Source organism: Scyliorhinus torazame, chromosome 4 (genome assembly GCF_047496885.1).
Source record: "Scyliorhinus torazame isolate Kashiwa2021f chromosome 4, sScyTor2.1, whole genome shotgun sequence".
Lineage (NCBI taxonomy): Eukaryota > Metazoa > Chordata > Chondrichthyes > Carcharhiniformes > Scyliorhinidae > Scyliorhinus > Scyliorhinus torazame.
Window position 1 is genome coordinate 114296848 of NC_092710.1, and position 16135 is coordinate 114312982.

Sequence of the window (16135 nt, forward strand, 5' to 3'; positions counted from 1 at the left end):
CCAGAAACATCAAGGAGAGGAACGCACTCGGCCAGAAACATCGAGGAGAGGAGCGCACTCGGCCAGAAACATCGAGGAGTGGAGCGCACTCGGCCAGAAACATCGAGGAGAGGAGCGCACTCGGCCAGAAACATCGAGGAGTGGAGCGCACTCGGCCAGAAACATCGAGGAGAGGAGCGCACTTGGCCAGAAACATCGAGGAGTGGAGCACACTCGGCCAGAAACATCGATGAGCTGAGCGCACCCAACCAGAAACATCGAGGAGAGGAGTGCACTGGGCCGGAAACATCGAGGAAAGGAGCGCACCCGGCCAAACACTTTGAGGAAAGGAGCACACTCGGCCAGAAACATTGAGGAGAGGGGCGCACCCGGCCAGAAACATCGAGGAGAAGAGCGCACTCGGCCAGAAATATCAAGGAGAGGAGCGCACCCGGCCAGAAACATCAAGGAGAGGAGCGCACCCGGCCAGAAACATCGAGGAGAGGAGCGCACTCGGCCAGAAACATCGAGGAGAGGAGTGCACCCGGCCAAAAACATCAAGGAGATGAGTGCACCCGGCCAAACACCCGGCCAGAAACATTGAGGAGAGGAGCGCACTCGGCCAGAAACATTGAGGAGAGGAGCGCACTCGGCCAGAAACATCGAGGAGAGGAGCGCACTCGGCCAGAAACATTGAGGAGAGGAGCGCACTCGGCCAGAAACATCGAGGAGAGGAGCACACCCGGCCAGAAACATAGAGGAGAGGAGCGCACCCGGCCAGAAACATCGAGGAGAGGAGTTCACTGGGCCAGAAACATCGACGAGAGGAGTTCACTGGGCCAGAAACATCGAGGAGAGGAGCGCACTCGGCCAGAAACATCGAGGAAAGGAGCGCACCCGGCCAGAAACATCGAGGAGAGGAGCGCACCTGGCCAGAAACATCGAGGAGAGGAGCGCACTGGGCCAGAAACATCGAGGAGAGTAGAGCACTCGGCCAGAAACATCAAGGAGAGGAGCGCACCCGGCCAGAAACATCTAGGAGAGGAGCGCACCCGGCCAGGAACATCGAGGAGAGGAGCGCACCCATCCAGAAACATCAAGGAAATTAGTGCACTCGGCCATGCACCCGGCCAGAAACATCGAGGAGAGGAGCGCACTCGACCAGAAACATCGAGGAGAGGAGCGCACTCGACCAGAAACATCGAGGAGAGGAGCGCACTCGGCCAGAAACATCGAGGAGAGGAGTTCACCCGGCCAGAAACATCGAGGAGAAGAGTGCACCCGGCCAGAAACATCGAGGAGAGGAACGCACTCGACTATACACCCGGCCAGAAACATCGAGGAGAGGAGCGCACCCGGCCAGAAACATCGAGGAGAAGAGTGCACCCGGCCAGAAACATCGAGGAGAGGAACGCACTCGGCCAGAAACATTGAGGAGAGGAGCGCACTCGGCCAGAAACATCAAGGAGAGGTGTGCACTCGGCCATGCACCCGGCAAGAAACATCGAGGAGAGGAGTGAACTCGGCCAGAAACATCAAGGAGAGGAGTGCACTCGGCCATGCACCCGGCAAGAAACATCGAGGAGAGGAGCGCAGTCGGCCAGAAACATCGAGGAGAGGAGCGCACCCGGCCAGAAACATCAAGGAGAGGAGCACTCGGCCAGAAACATCGAGGAGAGGAACGCACTCGGCTATACACCCAGCCAGAAACATCGAGGAGAGGAGCGCACCCGGCCAGAAACATCGAGGAGAAGAGCGCACTCGGCCAGGAACATCGAGGAGAGGAGCGCACCCGGCCAGAAACATCAAGGTGAGGAGCGCACCCGGCCAGAAACATCAAGAAGAGCGCACTCGGCCAGAAACATCGAGGAGAGCAGCGCACCCGGCCAGAAACATCAAGGAGAGGAGCGCACCCTGCCAGAAACATCAAGGAGAGGAGCGCACTCGGCCAGAAACATCGAGGAGAGGAGAGCACTCGGCCAGAAACATCGAGGAGAGGAACGCACTCGGCTATACACCCGGCCAGAAACATCGAGGAGAGGAGTGCACCCGGCCAGAAACATCGAGGAGAAGAGTGCACCCGGCCAGAAACATCGAGGAGAGGAGCGCACCCGGCCAGAAACATCGAGGAGAGGAGCGCACCCGGCCAGAAACATCGAGGAGAGGTGCGCACCCGGCCAGAAATATCGAGGAGAAGAGCGCACTCGGCCAGAAACATCGAGGAGAAGAGCGCACTCGGCCAGAAACATCGAGGAGAGGAGCGCACTCGGCCAGAAACATCGAGGAGAGGAGCGCACTCGACCAGAAGCATCGAGGAGAGGAGCGCACTCGACCAGAAACATCGAGGAGAAGAGCGCACTCGGCCAGAAACATCGAGGAGAAGAGCGCACTCGGCCAGAAACATCGAGGAGAGGAGCGCACTCGACCAGAAACATCGAGGAGAGGAGCGCACTTGGCCATGCACCCGGCCAAAACCAACACGGAGAAGAGTGCACCTGGCCAGAGGCAATGTGGTGAAGAGCGGTTCTGGCTAAAGGATGAGATTTCTAAATTCATGGAAGTGCAGGGTCGGATTAGGACAAGTCAGCATGGATTTAGTAAGGGGAGGTCGTGCCTGACAAACCTGTTAAGAGTTCTTTGAAGAGATAACAAATAGGTTAGACCAAGGAGAGCCAATGAATGTTATCTATCTTGACTTCCAAAAGGCCTTTGGTAAGGTGCCTCATGGGAGACTGCGGAGTAAAATAAGGCCCCACGGTATTCGAGGCAAGGTACTAACATGGATTGACGATTGGCTGTCAGGCAGAAGGCAGAGAGTTGGGATAAAAGGTTATTTTTCGGAATGGCAACCGGTGACGAGTGGTGTCCCGCAGGGTTCAGTGTTGGGGCCACAGCTGTTCTCTTTATATATTAACGATCTAGATGACGGGACTGAGGGCATTCTGGCTAAGTTTGCCAATGATACAAAGATAGGTGGAGGGGCAGGTAGTATGGAGGAGGTGGGGAGGCTGCAGAAAGATTTAGACAGTTTAGGAGAGTGGTCCAAGAAATGGCTGATGAAATTCAATGTGGGCAAGTGCGAGGTCTTGCACTTTGGAAAAAAGAATAGAGGCATGGACTATTTTCTAAACGGTGACAAAATTCATAATGCTGAAGTGCAAAGGGACTTGGGAGTCCTAGTCCAGGATTCTCTAAAGGTAAACTTGCAGGTTGAGTCCGTAATTAAGAAAGCAAATGCAATGTTGTCATTCATCTCAAGAGGCTTGGAATATAAAAGCAGGGATGTACTTCTGAAGCTTTATAAAGCATTAGTTAGGCCCCATTTAGAATACTGTGAGCAATTTTGGGCCCCACACCTCAGGAAGGACATACTGGCGCTGGAGCGGGTCCAGCGGAGATTCACACGGATGATCCCAGGTACACCTAACATACGATGAACGTCTGAGGATCCTGGGATTATATTCATTGGAGTTTAGGAGGTTGAGGGGAGATCTAATAGAAACTTACAAGATAATGAATGGCTTAGATAGGGTGGATGTAGGGAAGTTGTTTCCATTAGCAGGGGAGACTAGGACCCGGGGGAACAGCCTTAGAATAAAAGGGAGTCACTTTAGAACAGAGATTAGGAGAAAATTCTTCAGCCAGAGAGTGGTGGGTCTGTGGAATTCATTGCCACAGAGGGCGGTGGAGGCCGGGACGTTGAGTGTCTTTAAGACAGAAGTTGATAAATTCTTGATTTCTCGAGGAATTAAGGGCTATGGAGAGAGAGCGGGTAAATGAAGTTGAAATCAGCCATGATTGAATGGTGGAGTGGACTCGATGGGCCGAATGGCCTTACTTCCGCTCCTTGGGTCTTATGGTCTTATGGGCTATTTAAAAGAGTGAGAGTAGAATCTCTTCTATTTTCAGGGGGGTTTTTTGTCTCTCTCTCCCCCAATTTTTTTCCCCCCGTTTTTAACCCAGAAGCTACCGGGGCAGAAGTTCGAAGTGCTGAGCGGATGTCCAAAACGGCATTGAAGAAGGCTGCGGGGAAGAATTCTCAGGCAGGGAGCCCTGTAAAAAAAAAACACATGGGTGACAAAGGAATCGGGTATGCTCGTCACTTTAGAAACCCTGACGAGGGCGATAGCACAAGCAAGAGCTTGAAAAATCTGGAAGGCAAATGAATGGCAGGTTTGAGAACCAAGGCTGAGACTGAAGGAGTCTTTTAAAACCTCCATCGATGAAATGTTGGGCCCGCTCCGGGAGCAGTTGGGTAAAACTGTTAGAGCTGTGAAGAAGCAGGGCGAGACACTAAAGGGTGTTGAAGAGACCCTGGCTGGCCAACAAGGACTGGGAGTGGGTTGAGGCGGGTCGGGCTGTTTTTTTGCTCTATTTTTTCTTGTTTGGACAAGAGGGGCTGAGGCAACTGTAAATATTGTTATATTGGTGGGTTATGTTCATGGTTTTTCTCTTTTTGTATAGGCTGAGCAGTGGTTATTGTAATATACTGTATTATTGGGGGAAAGGCACATGATGGTGGTAGGAGTCTTGGAAGGTAAACCAGGGAATGTATATGACCCAAAATTTGTTCATGAAAAAGTTGGTAGCAGGAATTGTGTGCTGGACACGAAGGCAGAACAATCTAGGCCGAGATCATTGGCCCCAGTCGGGATGGCGAGAGTATTGTCCACATTCATGGAAGAGGTGCGAGGGGCTGACCTCTGGAGGTTCACACAACCAAGGAGAGGGAGTTCTCATTTTTCTCCCTGGTACACAAAGTCATTTTGTGGATTGATTACTTCATTATAAGTTGAACTCTACTGGCTGGAGTTAGGGCGGACGAATATTCAGCAGCAGTGATTTTGGATCACGCCCCACATTGGGTGGACCTGGCGCTGGGAATGGGCCAAGAGCGCCGCAGAGGGGTTGGCAGTTAGATGTTGGGTTGCTGTCAGATTTGGGGGTCTGTGGGAGGATTTCGAGGGCCATACAGAAATACAATACGAATAATAACAATAGAGAGTTCTCACCCTCGATTCTATGGGAGGCATTGAAAATGGTGATCTGGGGAGAGATTATAGAAATTAAAGCACATGCGGATGTGGAAGCTCGGGAGGAGTGTCAGAAATTGGTGAATAAGAGTGGGGGAATGGGTGCACAAATCCAACTCGGAGTGGGTGCGGATGGAGGAGGTCTACTGCAAGGGACGTCCTTCCGGGCCCTAGCCATGGCAGCACTCCCATCCCCCTCGACGAAATACACATCTAACCCAGTGGTAGCGACCACACTAAGACAGCGCTTGGGGCTGGCAAAGATGTCCCCCATGGCCCCCATAACCACAGAGTCCCGCCAGCCATGCTATATGCAACCTTTAAAAAATGGAGTCAGGACGGATGAACGCTGACAGTTAGGGACTTTTACATTGGACACAGACTAGAAACGCTGAACGAACTGACGGAGAAATGGGAATTGCCGACAGGACAGGAAATGAGACACCTGCAAATAAAACATTTCCACCACAAAGAGACAGTAGGGTACCCCTGGGCTCCGGAGACCACATTATTAGAGGACCTGATGAACACGGACAGTAAAGAAGGGGGACTATGTGGGAAAATATGGACAGCTACTGGACAAAGCCCGAATACCACTGGACGAGAGCAGACAGAAATGGGAGGACTAACTGGGGCAGAAGTGGGGTGAGGACTCTGGAGCAAAGCACTGAGCAGGGCCAACTCCACATCCTCCTGCGTAAGGCTCAGCCTCATGCAGTTCAAAGTGGTGCATACAGCACACCTGACCAGAGCCCGAATGAGCAGGTTCTTCCCGGAGGTAGAGGACAAATGTGAACGGGCCAGAGGGGTACGGCCAACCATACCCACATGTTCTGGGCTTGTTCCAAATTTGTTGAGTTCTGCACAGCCTTCTCCAAGGCAATGTCTAAGGTGGTGAGGGTGAAGCCATGCCCACATGTGGAAATCTTCGGGGTATCGGAGCAGCCAGAGCTACATATGGGGAAAAGGGCCGGTGCCCTAGCTTTCGCTTCCCTAATCGCAGGCCGGAAAATCCTGCTTGGCTGGTGATCAGCAGCACCACCCACAGCTGCAGACTGGCTAGCTGGCCTTTTGGAATTTCGCCACCTGAAGATGATCAAATACGCCATCCGCAGGTCGGAGGAAGGCTTCCTTAAAGCTTGGGGGAAATTTGTCGGTCTGTTCCAAAACGTGTTCGAGGCCAACAACAGACAATAGAGAGTGAACTGGAAGGATTATAAAGGAAAAAGGAAGACAAGGTTAGGGAAAGGGGGGCTGGGGGGATGACACGCCGTATTATACGGCAGAAATATGTAAATAGAGAAAAATAAGAAAAAGTATTTTTGCACTGGAAAATAAACGAAAGAGAACGGCAATGTACATAACTTTGAAAATGCCAAAAAGATTTTTTTAAATAAATTGGTGAATAAGCTTTTACGGGTGGATCGTAGATATGCGAGGCATCCGACCCATGAATTGTTGATGTGCAGAAAGAACTGCAAATGCAGTTTAACTTGATGTCAACGTACAAAGCGAAGCGACAGTTGAGACGAGCAAAAGGGCAATATACGAGTATGGGGAGAAGGATAGTCTGCTTTTGGCTTATCAATTAAGGCAATGGGAGGCAGGTAGGGAGATCGTTCAGGTTGAGGACCGAGAGGGTAAGTTGGACTCCAATCTGGAGGCGAATGGGGTGTTCAAGGCTTTTTATGAGAAGTTATATCAGTTGGAACCATCTAAATATGGACACGGGATGGTGGAGTTTTTGGGGAGTTTCCCAGAGTGGGTGAGGAGCTGCAGGAGAAACTGGAGGCCCCGCTTTAGAACATAGAACATTTCAGCGCAGTACAGGCCCTTCGGCCCTCGATGGTGCTTTATTTGGAGGAGATCCAGGGAGCATTGAAGCAGATGCAATCAGGGAAGGCCCCCAGGCCAGATGGGTTCCCGGTGGAATTCGATAAAAGGTTCATGGATCAGTTGGGTCAATTGTTGCTGGGCATGTTCAGGGACTCTTTGGAGAGGGGCGCTCTCCCTGGGACATGGGGGCAGGCATCCCATTTACTGTTTTTGAAGCAGAACAAAAACCCCAAAGAGTGTGGGTCATACCGCCCAATCTCCCTGTTGAATGAAGAAGCCAAATTGCTGACTTTAAGACCAGAGTCGGTGCTCCCAAAGCTGATAGGGGAAGATTAGACGGGGTTCGTGAAAGGGCGGAGGCTGTCGGCAAATGCGCACCAGTTGCTTAATGTGGTGGTTTCTCCTGTGACCGGTCCGGTACCAGAGAATATTGTATTTGGACGCAGAGAAGGCGTTCGACCACATGGAGTGGGGATACCGCTTTACAGTATTGGAGAAATTTGGGCTGGGTCCGGGATGTGTGTGCTGGGTGCAGCTGCTGCATGCCGTGCTGTTTGCGAGCGTTTGTACTACTAATTTGACCTGTGAGAACTTTCGGTTACATCGGGGCATGAGGCAAGCTTGCCCACTGTCTCCTTTACTGTTTGTAATGGCAATTGAGCCGTTGGCATTGAGGGCCTCGAAAGAATGGGATAGTTAGGAGGGGAGTGAAACATTGGGTATCGTTATATGCTGATGATCTGCTGTTATGCGCAAGGGATCTGAAGATATCTATTGGGAGGATCATGGAGATTTTGAAGCGATTTGGGGATTTCTCTGGCTATAGGCAGAATATAGGAAAACGTGAGTGTTCTGTTGTAGGAGCAGCGGGAGGGGAACTAGAACGAGTGGGTTGCCGGTTCAATTGGCAGAGACCAGCTTCCGGAAATTGGAGGTACTGGTGGCGGGACAGTGGGAACGGTTACGGAAGCTGATATACGAGCTTGTTGGGGAGAGTCACGGCAGAACTGGAGAGGTGGGACAGCCTCCTGCAATCGCTAGTGGGTCGAGTTCAGTCGATTAGAATGAATATATTGCCGAGATTCTTATTCCTGTTTCTGTTCCAGTGCCTCAGTTGAGGGGACGAAAGCGAAATGGATGGAGGAGTTGGAGCCGATACAGAGGAAAGGGTGTGGTGTGAAGTGTTGAGGCGGGTGAATGCGACATTGTCTTGCCGACATTGGCTGAGCCTCATTCAGCTAAAGATAGTTTTTCGAGCTCATCTCACTAAAGCGAGGATGAGCAGCTATTTTGAAGGGATGGAAGATAGGTACGAGCATTGTTCAAGGGTCCCGCACATCACACGTACATGTTCTGGTTGTACCCCAGGCTGGTGGAGTTTTGTGGGTCCTTTTTTGACACCATGTTGATGATCCTGAATGTGGAGCTGAAACCCTGCCCACTGGTGGCGATTTTTGGGGTTTCCAAAATGACGGATCTGCGAACGGGAGCAGGGGCTGATGTCCTGCACTTTGCTTCGTTGGTGGCTCGGAGACTTTTCTTATTGGGCTGAAAGGCTTCAGCATGGCTAGGTGATTTGATGGAGTTTGTGTGCCTCAAGAAGGACAAACACACCTTGAGGGGGTCGATTGAGAGGTTTTATCGAAGATGGTGACCGTTCATAGTGTATTTCAAAGAATCAGTGATTGGTAGAGTTTAAAGGGGGGGTTACTTGTTTACAGGAGGGTAACTCAGGTGAGGCAGAGGGAAGAGGGGTGGATGTGAGAGTCTTTGCAAAAAGTGATTGTTGATGGAATCTTGTTAAAGAATGTTTGTCATAGTTCAGATATTTTATATTCTTTTGTATGAAATGTTAAATAATTAATAATAATCATTTCCAAAAAATAGAATGGTGAACATAAAATTGGTTAAGATGTACTGGAGAAGGAGGTGGTACAGAGACCAGGGTGGAAGTTAGACGTGGGACTGTTGGGGGACCGAGGGTTCTGTGACAAAATTGAAAAAGTAATCAAGGAATATGTAGGTTTTAACTGCACAGGGGAGGTGTCGAAGGCGGTTTTCTGGGAGGCTTTAAAGGCGGTGGTGAGGGTTGAGGTGATCTCGTTCAAGGCTAGGCTAGACAAAGAGGAGAGGTTGGAGTGTCATAGGGTAATAGATGAGATGCTGGAGGTTGATAGGAGGTATACAGAAGATGGGGACCCAGCAAAGTTGGAAAAGAGGAAGGAACTCCAGGCGAGCTTTGACTGACTATCTACCAGGAAGGCGGTACGCCAATTGAGGCGAGCAAATGGTGCAGTTTACGAGCATGGAGAGGGGCATGTTGGCGGGACAGCACAGGAGGGAGGCTGTGCAAGGGAAATTGTCCAGGTACGGGACAGGGCAGGGAAGTTGTTGGGAGCTCCAGATCAGATTAACAAGATCTTTAAGGAATTCTATGAGAGGTTGTACTGGTCAGAGCCAGCTGGGAAAGGCCGGGAGATGCAGGAATTTCTAGATGGGCTGGTGAACCCGAGGTTAGGGAAGGGGGAAAGGGCTACATTAGAAGGGGCGATAGTGGAGCAGGACATAAAAGATGCGATTGGGAGGATGCAGTCGGGGAAGGTGGCTGGGCCGGATGGGTTTCCGGTGGAATATTATAAAAAATTCAAAGATAAGCTAGTACCGCTAATGGTGGGTTGTTTGAGGAGGCGACAGGGAAGGAGGTGTTACCACAAACTTTGGGGCAGGCATCAATTTCCCTGTTACTTAAGAAAAATAAGGATCCAGCAGAGTATGGGTCATATAGGCCCATATCACATTTAAACGGGCATGCAAAGATATTGGCTAAGGTACTGGCAGGTAGGCTGGAGGAGTGCCTCCCGAAGGTGATAGGTGAATATCAGGCAGGGTTTGTATGAGGGAGGCAGCTCTTTTCGAACATTAGGAGGGTATTGAACGTGGTTATGGCACCGGCGGAGGGGAAGGAAACAGGTGGTTGTGGCACTGGACGGCAAGAAAGCGTTTGACCGGGTAGAATGGGGGACTTGATGGCAGTTCTGGAGCGGTTTGGGATTGGATGAAGATTTGTGGAGTGGGTAAAGCTACTATATAAGCAGCCGAGGGTGAGTGTCCGCACAAACAACATCAGCTGGGAATACTTTCCTCTCCACCGTGGGACTAGGCAGGGATGTCCTGTGTCCCCCCGCTGCTGTTTACACTCGCGTTAAGAAGTTCGGGATCTGGCAAGGTGGGATGGTCTCCCTCTGTCACTGGCGGGTTGGGTACAGGTGGTTAAAATGAATGTGCTGCCGCGATTCCTATTTATTTTTCAATGCTTGCCAATTTTCCTGCCGGCATTTTTTAGAGAGATTAAATGGATGATTACCTCGTTCATATGGGGAGAAGGTGGCAAGAATTAGAAAGGATCTACTGCAGAGTTGAAGGCAGGCAGGGGTTTTGGGTCTTCCGAATCAGATGTATTATTACTGGGCAGCGAATGTGGAAAAGGTACGGAGCTGGGTCAGAGGGTTGACTCCCAATGGGTCAGAATGGAGGAGAGTTTGGGTAGGAGGTCGAGATTGAAGGCGCTAGCAACAGCGCTGATCCCAACGGTCCCGGAGAGATACTCAGGGAGTCCGGTAGTAACAAATTCATTGAGAATTTGGAGGCAGTTTTGACAGCACTTTGGATTGGGGGCAGGGTCAAGGGAAATGCCAATTCGGGGGAACCACAGATTTGAGCCAGGGAAGTGGGCTGGAAATTTTCGGAGATGGAAGGAGAAAGGACACTAAAAGATTTATTTCGTGGGGGTCATTGTAAGGGATTGAAGGAGCTGGGAGCGAAGTAATGGCTGGAGCAGGGGGAAATATTTAGATCCCTGCAGGTTAGAGACTTTGCCAGAAAGAAGATACAGAGCTTCCCGGTGGATCCGGCCTCCACATTGCTGGAGGAGGTACTGATGACAGGGGGATTGGAGAAGGGGGTAGTATCGGCGGTTTACGGGGTTATTTTGGAGGAGGAGAAGGCGCCACTGGAAGGGATCAAGGCAAAGTGGGAGGAAGAGTTGGGAGAGGATATGGAGGAGGGGTTCTGGTGTGAGGTGCTCCGGAGGGTGACCACCTCCATCTCATGTGCGAGGTTGGGGCTGATACAGCTGAAGGTGGTGTATAGAGCGCACACCTTACAAGGGCGAGGATGAGCCGGCTCTTTGAGGGGGTAGAAGATGTGTGTGAACGTTGCGGGGGAGGCCCCGCAAACCACGTTTATTTGTTTTGGTCCTGTCCAAAGCTAGAGGATTACTGGAAGGAGGTGTTTCGGGTAATCACTAAAGTGGTGCACGTGAAACTGGAACCAGGCCCTCGGGAGGCCATATTCGGGGTGTCAGACCAGTCAGGGTTGGAAACGGGCGCGGAGGCAGATGTTGTAGCCTTTGCCTCGTTGATCGCCCGAAGGAGGATCCTGTTAGGGTGGAGCTCAGCCTCTCCACCCTGTGCTCTGGCGTGGCGGGGGACCTGCTGGAATTCTTAGCGCTTGAAACGGTCAAATTAGAACTGAGGGGAAGGATGGAGGGGTTCTACAATTCATGGACGTTATTCATGATGCACTTTCAAGAATTGGATTTCATCAAACATTAGGATGGGGGGAGACTGGGAGGGTTGTGGGAAGGGGGTCTGTATATGTTAATGGTGACTATGGGTGATTCCCGATTCCTTTTTGTCATTTGTTTATGTGTTTTTTTCAAGTAATTTTTATTCACGTTTTCACAAAATATCAACAACAAAATGTAAAAGGAACCCAATAGAATTAAATACAAAACAAAACAAAACCCAGTGCCCCCCTCCCCCTATACATAAATAATATATTAACACCCGCCGAAACACAAAGCAAACATAGCAAATATAGACACCCCCTCAGATCCCCCAGTATAGACAAACAAAAATAAAATAGAACCCCCCCCACCCCGCCGGGTTGCTGCTGCTGCTGACCATTGTCTACCGTTCTGCCAGGAAGTCCAAGGACGGTTGCCACCGCCTGAAGAACCCTTGCACCGATCCCCTTAAGGCAAATTTCACCCTCTCCAATTTAATAAACCCCGCCATATCGTTGATCCAGGATTCCACGCTTGGGGGCCTCGCATCCTTCCACTGAAGAAGAATCCACCGCCGGGCTACCAGGGACGCAAAGGCCAGAATACCGGCCTCTTTCGCCTCCTGCACTCACGGCTCCTCTGCAACCCCAAATATTGCGAACCCCCAGCCCGGTTTGACCCTGGATCCTACCACCCTCGACACCGTCCTCGCTACGCCCTTCCAAAATTCCTCCAACGCTGGGCATGCCCAGAACATACAGGTGTAGTTTGCTGGGCTCCCTGAGCACCTGACACACCTCTACTCACCCCAAAAAAAACGGCTCATCCTTGTCCCGGTCATGTGTGCCCTGTGCAGCACCTTAAATGTATGAGGCTGAGCCTCACGCACGAAGAGGATGAGTTCACCCTCCCAAGGTCATCTGCCCACGTCCCCTCCTCAATCTCCTCCCCCAACTCCTCCTCCCACTTACCTTTCAGCACCTCCACCGAGGCCTCCTCCTCCTCCTCCTGCATCACCTGGTATATTGCCGAGATCTTCCCCTCACCAACCCACACCCCCGAGAGCACCCTGTCCTGTACCGTGCGTGGCGGCAGCAGCGCGAATTCCACCACTTGCCGCCTGGCAAACGCCCTTACCTGTAGATACCTAAAGGTGTTTCCCAGGGGGAGCCCGTACTTCTCCTCCAGCTCACCCAGGCTCGCAAACTTCCCATCCACAGGTCCCCCAACCTTCTTATCCCTGCCCTGTGCCACCCCGAAAACCCTCCATCTATTCTCCCTGTGACAAACCGGTGGTTCCCCCGTATCGGGGTCCACACCGAGGCCCCCACTTCCCCCCTGTGCCACCTCCATTGCCCCCAAATTTTGAGGGCAGCCGCCACGACCGGCGTCGTGGTATACCTCATTGGAGGGAGCAGCAGCGTCGCTGTTGCCAGCACCTCCAGACTCGTACCCTCACAAGACGCCATCTCCAGCCTCTTCCATGCCGCCCCCTCCATCACCCACTTGCACACCATCGTCGCATTGGCGGCCCAGTAGTACCCACAGAGGTTGGGCAGCACCAGCGCTCCCCCCATCCCTACTCCGCTCCAAGAACACTCTTCTCACCCTCGGAGTCCCTCGCGCCCACACAAAACCCGTTATGTTCCTGTTGACCCGCCTAAAGAAGGCCTTCGGGATAAGAATGGGGAGGCACTGGAACAGGAACAAAAACCTTGGGAGCACCGTCATCTTAACTGACTGTACCCTACCCGCCAGGGACAGCGGCAACGCGTCCCACCTCTTAATCTCCTCCTCCGTTTGCTCTACCAGCCTCGTGAAATTAAGTCTATGCAGGGCCCCCCAGCTCCTGGCCACCTGGACCCCCAAATACCTTAAGCTCCTCTCCGCCCTTTTCAGTGGGAGCTCGCCAATCCCCCTCTCCTGTTCCCCTGGGTGAACCACAAACAACTCGCTCTTCCCCATGTTGAGCTTGTACCGAGAAATTCCCAAACTCCCTGAGGATCCTCATTACCTCCGGCATTCCTCTCCACCGGGTCCGCCACATATAGCAGCAAGTCGTCCGCATAGAGCAACACCCTATGCTCCTCCCCACCCCGCACCAGCCCCCTCCAGTTCCTCGACTCCCTCAGTGCCATAGCCAGGGGTTCAATCGCCAGCGCGAAGAGCAGGGGGGACAAGGGACACCCCTGCCTCGTCCCTCGATGCAACCGAAAGTACTCAGATCTCCTCGTGTTCGTGGCCACACTCGCCATCAGGACCTCGTACAACAGCCTAACCCACTTGATGAACCCATCCCCAAACCCGAACCTCTTCAACACCTCCCACAAGTACCCCCACTCTACCCTATCGAAGGCCTTCTCAGCGTTCATCGCCGCCACTATCTCCGCCTCCCCCTCCCTCGCCGGCATCATAATAACGTTCAGGAGCCTCCGCACATTCGCGTTCAACTGCCTCCCCTTCACGAACCCCATCTGGTCTTCGTGGATGACCTGTGGCACACAATCCTCAATTTGCGTGTCTAAGACCTTCGCCAGCACCTTGGCATCTACATTTAACAATGAAATCGGCCTGTAAGACCCACACTGCAGGGGATCCTTGTCACGCTTCAGGATCAAGGAGATCAGTGCCCGGGACATTGTTGGGGCAACGTCCCCCACCCCCCTCCCTTGTCCTAACCAGCAACGGGCCCAACAGGTCCACATATTGTTTGCAAAATTCGACCGGGAAACCGTTCGGCCCCGGTGCCTTCCCCGCCTGCATGCTCCCTATCCCTTTGGCCAGCTCCTCCAACTCAATCGGGGCCCCTAATCCTGCCACCAGTCCCTCCTCCACCTTCGGGAACTTCAGTTGGTCCAGAAAGCAGCCCATCCCTCCCTCCGCCAGTGGGGGCGCAGACCGATACAGTTCCTCATAAAGGTCCCTGAAGACCCCATTGATGCCAACCGCACTCCGCAACACCCCCCCCCATCCTTAACTCCCCCAATCTCCCTAGTGCGTCCCGTTTCCGAAGCTAATGCGCCAGCATCCGACTTGCCTTTTCCCCATATTCATAAATCACCCCCTGGGCCTTCCTCCACTGCGCCCCCGCCTTCCTGGTGGTCACCAGGTCGAATTCGGCCTGGAGGCTACGCCTCTCCCTCAACTGTCCCTCCTCAGGCACCTCCGCATCCCTCCTGTCTACCCTCACCATCTCCCCCACCAGCCTCTCCCTCTGCTCTCTCCTTTCCTTGTAGGCCCTAATGGAGATCAGCTCTCCCCTCACCACCGCCTTCAGTGCCTCCCAGACCATCCCCACTTGGACCTCCCCGTTATCGTTGGCCTCCAGGTATCTCTCTATTATTCTTCGGACCCGCTCGCTCACCTCCACGTCTGCCAACAGCCCCACCTCCAAGCCCCACAACGGGTGCTGGTCCCTCTCCTCCCCCAGCTCTAGGTCTACCCAATGCAGGGCGTGATCCGAAATGGCTATTGCCGAATACTCAGTATCCTCTACTCTCGCTATCAACGCCCTACTCAAGATGAAAAAGTCGATTCGGGAATAAGACTTATGGACATGTGAGAAGAATGAAAATTCCCTAGCCCCCGGCCTTGCAAATCTCCAAGGGTCCACCATTCCCATCTGGTCCATAAACTCCCTCGGCACTTTAGCCGCCACCGGCCTGCTACCCGTCCTAGACCTGGAGTGATCCAGTGCGGGATCCATCACGGTGTTAAAGTCCCGTGCCCCGTGCCCCCCCCCCCCCCATTAACAGGCCCCCCACTTCCAAGCCCGGAATCCAACCCAACATGCGCCGCATAAAACCCGCATCGTCCCAATTCGGGGCGTACACGTTGACCTGCACCACCCTTTCCCCTTGCAGCTCACCACTTACCATTACGTACCTGCCGCCATTGTCTGTCGCAATGTTCGACGCCTCGAACGACACCCTCTTTCCCACCAAGATCGCCACCCCCTGATTTTTGGCATCCAGCCCCGAATGAAACACCTGGCCTACCCACCCCTTCCTCAATCTTACCTGGTCTGCCACCTTCAGGTGTGTCTCCTGGAGCATGACCACATCCGTCTTCAGCCCCTTCAGGTGTGCGAACACCCGGGCCCGCCTAACCAGCCCGTTCAGTCCCATTACGTTCCAGGTTATCAGCCGGATCAGGGGGCTACCTGCCCCCCTCCCCCACTGACTAGCCATGACCCCTCCTCGCCCAGCCACGCGCCCGCCTGGCCCGTTCCCCGCGGCGGCAGACCCTCGTCCCAACCCCCTCTACTCGCTCCAGCTCCCCTTGACCATACCAGCAGCAACCCGGTTCCCCCCCACGCCATACCCCCACCTGGGACCCCTCCCCACCTGGGACCCCTCCTAGCTGCATTGTTCCCCCCATTGCACTCCCACAAGTCAGCTGACTCCTGCTGACCCCGGCCGCTCCCGCCTCTCCTTCGACTCCTCCCATTGTCGGACATCTCCTCCCCCTCCATTCCCCACCAGCAGGCTCTCTGTCTCCCGCTTCCATCCCAAGCGCGGGGAAAAAAACCCGCATCCCCGCCCCGGCCGCGCCCCCTCCAGCGCGGGAAAAAGCCCGCACTTTCCACCTGCCCGGCCCCGCCTCCTCTGTCGCAGCTCCTTTTACAGGCCCAGTCCCCTCACCCCCGACTCAGGCCTCACCCTTCCCTGCGGGGCCCCATACCCCCTACCGGCCATCAACCCCCCACTCCGTTTACTTG

At 53.3% G+C, this 16135-nt stretch overlaps 1 protein-coding gene across 3 annotated transcripts in view; it reads right to left on the bottom strand.

Annotated features, from left to right (window-relative positions):
• lyst (lysosomal trafficking regulator) overlaps positions 1–16135 on the bottom strand; it is a 482598-nt gene that overhangs the window by 387646 nt on the left and 78817 nt on the right. The window lies entirely within an intron of this gene.